Here is an 8273-nt window from a genome sequence, read left to right on the forward strand (position 1 = left end):
CATACGTAAACAAATATGCATGCAATAATGTAAAATAATAAATAGTGAAGACATACTAACATATAAAAGATCAAAATAAAGGTAGAAAAAAATATGACACAAAGGCGCAAACTATGTGTGTATTAGCTGCAACTGACCAGACCCGTCTCATGTTACAAAGCACTATGTCGTGTCAGCCGTGTGATGTGTGTGACTTCAAAACTCTGGATTGAATTTCACCTTCTTACTTATAATCATAGCAACACACTCACACATATGCTGCAGGTTTGGGTCCTAACATTTGACCATGTCAGCAAACAAACACTCAGTAGTTTATCATGAGGAGTAAATTGAGATCACTGACACGTGGATGATGAATTATCATCATGTTGTATCACTGCTGACAGAAGTAATATCACCTTATGTTGATTCAGTAACATCTAGCAAAGACTCGTAGCTGGATTGTCATGTGATGTACGGGATTTGTTACTATTTCAGGGCCTTAAAGTGGGAGCTAATATGGAATCATTTCACATCATCTGCCTGTATTTGTTCTGATGAAGTCCACCCGGCCTATCTCGCGCTCCAGGCAGGTTGAAATAGATGTACAAAATTAGCTGTAAATACTATGTTACCCCGGGTCTCATGTGAAGTGGCTAATGACAAATGACAAATGAAGAACTGCTAATGAAGCGCTCCTTGATTTCACTCACTATTAATCCCTTGACGTAGCTGTTCTATTTAAGCTGCTGCCTGGCTCGGAGGGGGAGAACTCGGCGCAAACACTCAGCATTCCTACTGAGGGTACCCGTGTGTGCACTCACACGGTGCAGTCTATGCAAATAGCTGTGCTCATGTCTCCCACTCAAGCAAATGCGGTATATAAAAGTATGAGCCTTCTCTTTTAGGGAATACAGAGGAGCAGTTGCTGAGACCACGCCATCCTAAATGGGTATATAAAGGGCTCTGCTGAATTCTCTGAATATCTCAACACCAGCCACTTAGAGCACAGGTCAAAGTGGGAATACAGATTGGTAGTTGTGATGGTGTTTTGATAACATTAGACGGCCATGTCTCTCCTGGTAAGCAGTTATCCTGCAAAATAATGCAGTCTGGCGTCTCTATTTTCTGCCAATTGGCATCTTGTGCGATTCTTTATCTCCACGCCAACGTATGGAATGTCACAACAAAGCCTTCATGAATGAGTAAGCACAGATCCGATGAAGAGAGGAGGGGAAATGGGAGGAAAAATTGCTCATTTTGTTTCCCCTGGCATGCAATTTCCATCCTCTATCCACATCTCTCTAAAAGCTATCTAAAAGACATCAACTTCATCTTTTCCAGGCTGGATGGGTCTCAGAGGATCACCTCCAGACATGGCACGATGACAGTGGGGCTGCAAAGGAAGGATGAAAATAATAATTCTGTCCTCTTGCTTATAGCAATGGGCTTCTCGTTCTGCTGCTGATTAAAAAGCGTGGAGAAAAAAAGCATTCTTTTTAAACGTCAGTTGCCTCGAGCAAAGAAAAATACGAGGTTGAGGTAACTGATCACACCTCAGATGGCCGTTTCATCAGAGGGAGAGTAACAAGAGTATTTCACCGCCTCCCTCTTCATTTTAGCTGTGTTACAATTGACCAGCACAACATTTAAGCTTCGGGGCATGCTACACTGTGGCTGACCCGAATCCTTTTATTTTCTGCTGTAACAAATGGGAAAATAAACGCTTCTAAATTGCATTTGATTCTGGTCAACTTTATGCTTTGATCCCCAGCTAAGACGCACACATTCAAACACAAGATAGCGTGCGTATGCTTCATTTTAAGAGCGATGGAAAGAGACAGCTAGAAATGATGCCATTACCATTGTTTTATTAGGGTATCAGGCACTTCTCTGTTAGAATAGGAATGCCATTACATGCAGAGAGTAAATAAAGCTAGAATGGCGGCGGCCGACACTCGGCTCAGTTCCCCTCCATACATGAAGGCATTCAGATCAAGCTCACAAAAAAAAAGAAGAAAAAAAAAAAGAGCAGCCATGAAAGTGATTTGCAGGGAAGAACGTTCTTTACGACACCTCTCTGCTGAATAGCAGCCGGAAAGGGTGAACCCAGGGCTCGACTGCCACAGACCGAATGGGGGGGGGGATTTTGAAGGCCATTTATTTTTCCATGCGGCCTCATCTCCCATCAGCATGCGACCGTGCTTGCAGAGTTCTTTGAAAGGGACTTGAGGGTTGATGTTCTTACCACTAGAGACCAAACCCCGCTACTTCTGTTCAGCCCTTTGATCTGACCTCAACCTACACGATGGTGACACAATTATAAATATGGACCGCTTTGCTCTAGAAGAGGCGCGATCCACTTGAAGAAGTCTGAATGTGTATCCATGGAACAAATTCTGAATAACACAATGGATAATAGTAACTATGAACATTATATTTCTTCTGGAAAATCAGTTTAGAAAGTGTCCATGGGTAAAATACCCAAACAGACATGTCTGTTTTTGGCATATACAAAAAAAAAAAAAACATGACTTCTCACAAATACACAACTAATTTGTCCCAACTCAGATTATAAACTTTGGCTGCAATAGTCTAAGTCTAAAACATACTGAAGGGACGGCTACAGTAGTCTTAACCGGCAACAAAATCTGACAACAGACCATCTCGCAGTATGCTGGATATTGTCAGAACGCCAATCAGGAGCATGTTCACCAAAATCAGGAGATTTTAAGGCTGTCATTAATGACATTTGAATGAACTATAGATCATTTTGTCTACTAATTAATTCACCCAGGAAGTCAAAGCCCATTACAAATTTTAACAACCCAAGATTACATTTCCAGTTGTATTTTTTTTTTTTTTTTTTGTCCCACTGGCAATCCAAAATCCAAACAAACTCAATTTGCAGAACAAATCCTCACAGCAGAGAGGCTGGCGCAGGGACTGTTGGGCTTTTTATGGTTCCTTATTCAATTTCTGTCAGTGAATTAATCAATTAATCTCGAATTCGATCTGCCAAACAAATATTAAAACAGACAAATCTGTCTGTAATACTTGTCTCAAATTACAGAATCCACTTTCTCTCTGCTTTGTTAATCTATAAGTGCTACACTTGATTTAAATTACAACAAATTTGTACATGTATGTCCACAAATTTGTTATATTCCTTAAAATTTCCCAAGGAAAGGGAAGCCCAAGGAGTCCGGGGATAAATCAGAGAGGGCTCCAGAGAATTTATATGATGGAAAAGAAGAAACAAAACATTCTCTGCTACATGAAATTAAAGTCATTTTACAACTCTTATATATTCTATACAGTCTCAACTCCTTCAGGCCTCGCCGCGGGTTCACAAACCAAACAGACCACATGTAGCTGCCTGAGAGAAAGATTTCCTTCTGTGTTCTGCAGTCACGATTCCTCTTTGAATGGGCAGGCCAACACGCCCAGCCATATCGTTATCTACCTGATCTACCATACTTGTCAATTCATGACATGATGGCTGCAACTAAAATAAATAGCTTTGAATCAGATCGATGGCCCAGTGATTGCGATGGAAAATGGAACAAGGAATGGGGAAAGAGGAATCTCATCTTCAGGGGAATTGGATTTTCAAAAGATTTAAGTGAGAGCACGTCTGTTATACATGTAGTCCACAGCTTCTAATGCTCGGATTTCACAACAGTCAATAACTCTGCACAGCAGTGCCAGGCAGGAATATGGAAGGCGCTTCAGCCGGAGTCCAACATTTGTCATATTTCCACACGTGCACAGTCTCGCACACAAACACACAAGCTCAATCACCTCTCTGCATTTCCATTTCTCCCCCCTCGAGTCTTATTAATGTCATTTAATAGCTATGATGGAGGTGGCCTCCTCTCGGCTTCCTCCAACATGCTTGCTCACAAATCCTCGTCAATTGCTCCAATCACTCCTCACACAGAGCCAATATTCTATCATGAGACAACCCTTATTTCCCACCGCATTAATGAACTCTTCCATTTGAAAGCCTTTGACTTGTCCGCCCCTTGATTGCAAAGCCGGGACCAATAGGCCTTGGTGGCAGCTCCTTGAAAATTAAAAGTATCAATCAAGACAGGAGGGAATAATAACACACCTGATGTTTTCAGAACCGTCTGTCGACCAGAGAGAACGTTGTGAGACAAACGGGGTCAAGTGGCAAATCTCAACATGCCTGTCGTGGTTTATTTGAGCTCACTGTAGTGCAGGATTGGGGAGTTTGCCTCATCAAAATGACACCAAACGTTCATTTGATTTTATATGAAACATCAACATGTTGCTGACACCGCATATAACACGTAATTTATTATACTGAATAAACAATATCCACTGCATGCAAGTATTTCAAAACTGTGCAGCTTTAACAGTCAATCGTGGTAATTCACCTGGAATTCAAATGATCTGTCAATGTACTTTTACCGCTGATGAAGGATCCCAAATGATCACAAACCCAACGAAACAACATCTTTAATTGTACTTTAACAATGTCCTTTAAGCCTGCACTTAAAGCAGAAGAGGGATTCAGTTCTGCTGGGTAAACTTGACCAACATAAAAACGGTTCCAATGCTGGATGACATAATCTCTGTCTAAATCAATTTCTGCGTGAGAGCACTTGACTCAGCTCAATATGTAGCTGCAGGGCTTCCGTTAAGTGGCTGCTGCCAATTACCTATTAATTCATGTGGTACTGGTTGCTCCTGTGGCCGAGCTTAGCCCCAGATGTTGGAGACGAACAAAGATGTTAACTAACAGAACACCAGAATCCGTGCACATACCACCCGAAGCGTCAACAAGAAAAGGAATGGTTTTGAGCAGAGCATGGTGCAAGGAGACTTCAGAGCAAGCAGGACAAAGAAGAGCAAATGTTACTGTTGACAAAATTAGACCACAGATAAAGGAGCTGACCGAACATAAGGATTACACTGGCAGCAGGCCTTGGCCTTCGCAGGTTCGGGTTTGTAATGAATTTACAAAAAGACGCATCTCCAGAGCAGCTGTTGATAAAACGGTGACACACAACTTGCAGGGCTACTTCTGTAACTCATCTGGAGTGGGTCAAGAGTGAGAAGGGAGATTTTATTTCAAGCCAGCGTCTGCTCTGACTTTACATCAGTATCACTTCCTGATTCCCAAATATGCTAAACTGGCAAACCCCTCTCTGGTCAGAGCCAGAGTGGAGCTCCAACATCCATCTGGACAATCATACGCCATCATCCATCCAAGCAGGGGAGGGAAGCAAGGGAGAGGAGAGGAAATACCAGCAAATACTGGAGGAGAAGCACACAGACAGCTGACTCGCCAAGCAATCACTCAGCAGAAATTATTTCAAATAACTATGCCCGGGTCCTTCTCGCCTTCCTCCTCTGACGCACGCGCGCGCCAGCGTGTGTGTGCATCCAACAACCCGCCCGCGCGCGCGCGCACGCACGCACACACATTCACACATACGCACACTGCTGACGCACCGGAGCGATATGCAAATGAGAAAAAAGAATGCGTAAAATGTACAGTACGTCTTAACTGACCCACTAATGGTTCTGCCTGATGATTTAGGTTCACACTAAAGAAAACAGAAGACTTGAGCAGTCCACTTCCACTGCCGTACTGCAGCCGTGAACAGTTCCGCTGAGGCTCCGTCCGCAACTAAAGCAAAAAGAGCGACCGGGATTCATGCGTAACTGAGGGGAGAACATATTCTCCAAATGCGCATTTAAGTGCCGCATATTAGAGGACCGTGGATCCATTTGTTCTGTTGCAGCCCGTCGATAAGTGGGGGATGTATATCTGTGTATATGGAACGTCAGTCAGTGCCAACATTAATCGTGGGTGCCGAGAACCTGGTTAACAGATATCCACAGAGGGCAGCACGGTCCAACTTTGGCAACGTAAATAAATGATAAATGTAACTTACCCACAAGCAGTTTCCAAATGATAGCGTGCACTCTGCTGTCAGTTCTGATCGCCCCACACCATCACGGTGTATCAGAGTCTGGTCCGGTCTACAGAGGAAAGCAGAAACGGGTTTGTTTAAAAAAAAAAATAAAAAAAATAAAAAAAAAAAAAAAAAAAAGAAGAAGAAGAATGAATTCCAGCTATGAAATAGTCCACTTCTCCAAAAACGCAACGTCTGTCCCAAAATTACATATTGCCAGTCGTCGCTGGCACAAATCGGAGCGCAAAAACACCTGCAACCAGTCACTTTCAAACAGCAGGGGAGAGCAAAACGAAGAAAATCATGAGTGATCAGTGGAATGGTCGACGGAATCAATGAAGGACAATATAAGAAGAGGCAATTAGTCTGATTATCCTATTAAATCAGTTGCTGAGCCGCTCACAGCCACACAGCCGCGGCAGGTGAGCGCAGCTTCAAGCACGACTACACGAGCGCAAAAATCCAAAGTGATGTACAGAAAAAAAGACACATCAGATGCTCTCTCTCTCTCTCTCTCTCTCTCTCTCTCTCTCTTTCTCTCTCTCTCTCTCTGAGTGCCGCTGTGACAACGCGAGATGCGTCAAGTGCGCATGAATGGGCTACAACAGCATAGGATGTGAGGAGATTTACCATTAAAATAAAAGCACACGCAGATGACAAGGTTTGGATTAAATGAAATGAGGCTAAAGGCGCATCGTCACTAAATAATAGCGTATTTGTATTTACACTGAGCCTCATTAAATCCGACATAACAATTGCAGCATATAGTATGGGTGTGTTTGGCTACAAGCTTGTTTATTTCTGACAGGCTTGTATTTTCACTGCTTCCTTGTTTACTCTTTGGTATTGAGGGCTGCTCAATACAGACCTATTTTCCTGGACGGCTTTTATTTTGAAAAGCATATCAAAAGATGGGGTTTTCTTCCTCTGTCTGCCTTGACTCCTCTCTTCCAGTCAGACCCTGCGTTCCTCTGGAGTCTTCAACCTCCTCCACATGGCGCACTGGCGACACCGTCCCAGCAAAGGCACATGAGAATAATCATCATCAGCACGCACCTGTTTCAACAAATAAGATTAAAAAAATAAAAATAAAAAAATGGGGGAATACTTTAATGTGCTCATAAGGACAGAGTGCAGACAGACAGGCAATGCGGTGCAGTTTAAGTTTGAGGATAGATGCACTGCCGCCCAATGGAAATAACTGAGAAGGTCTGAAGTACACTGTAAAAATATTCTGCTTAACAAGTCACTGAAGTCTCAGCAAGATATTATTGTAACAGACCCAAAATGTTTGGCAATAGATTTAAACTTCAGACAAAATCTGTATCCCTCATAGGACATAGGGATGCCCACATTTCTAATCGTGATTATGCCCATAAAATTACACAATTTGAAGGATATGTGATCATAAAAAACATATATTTATTAACATTTTACTGCATTGCCACCAATTTATTATTAATGTTATTTACTTTGCTTGAGTATTGTCTATTATTATTAATCTTTTATCATCTTAACTATCCATCCTTTATTGTGGTCCTATTAAAATCAACTTTTTGGGTGGATCTATTGGTTGTTTGCTGTACATTAGCTTGTGATCAATTTTAACATCCTACATTTTGTCCATTGTTTGTAAAGCACTTTGAATTGCATTTGATTTGTTTGCAAGAAACGGATGGTTTGAGTGATTAATAAAACCGATCATTTTAAAGGTTCAGTAGTTACAGAAATCTCCTGTGTTTTATGGGAATTTAAAAAGCTGCTTTAATACTGCAGAAAAATGTAAAAGTACAAAAGACAAAAGCCAGCCGACAAATCCCCATTTAATTATGCACCGCTATGCGTGACCTCGCTCCAACCATACCTTCATCTTCAACAGAAAATTGTCTAATTGCTCCATTACCACAAAATTTGATTTTATTCTACTCCACCATGGTCAGTTTATGGAGACAATCATGTTTTTATTACATTTAAAAATGGGGAAAAAAACATGTTCTGAATGCACTGACAACCAGGACCCTAATAATAAATGTAACCGACATTAAAAATAGAACTAGAGGTCTTAGTTGAACTCATAATGTATTAAATCCACATCTAACATCAGTATTCATTCCACTTTATCAATATTTATTGCCACCTTTTTTCCTGTTTAGTATTAACTACATACTAAGATGAATGTGATGAGTGTGGTGAAAAGCCTGGAAGGATTTCATTCTGCACAGCTCAGGTATTATGAGTATTTATGAGTAACCAAGGATTCACATCCAACAGGGGAGAGACAAAGCCCTGAATCACTAAAGATGATGAATGGACAGTAAGGCTATCTCGCTTTCTTCCACA

The 8273-nt window shown here is 41.6% G+C and overlaps 1 protein-coding gene across 1 annotated transcript in view; it reads right to left on the minus strand.

Moving 5' to 3' along the window:
• Positions 1 to 6410, minus strand: part of LOC138208481 (interleukin-1 receptor accessory protein-like 1-B) — a gene marked incomplete at its 3' end in the record, with an annotated part of 158733 nt that extends 152323 nt beyond the window's left edge. The window contains 1 exon segment of the mRNA XM_069166364.1: positions 5913 to 6410.
• Positions 6411 to 8273: the final 1863 nt, after the last annotated feature.

This window comes from Embiotoca jacksoni, unplaced genomic scaffold (assembly GCF_022577435.1).
Source record: "Embiotoca jacksoni isolate LCO1_2020_lvr unplaced genomic scaffold, fEmbJac1.0.p SCAF_38, whole genome shotgun sequence".
NCBI lineage: Eukaryota > Metazoa > Chordata > Actinopteri > Embiotocidae > Embiotoca > Embiotoca jacksoni.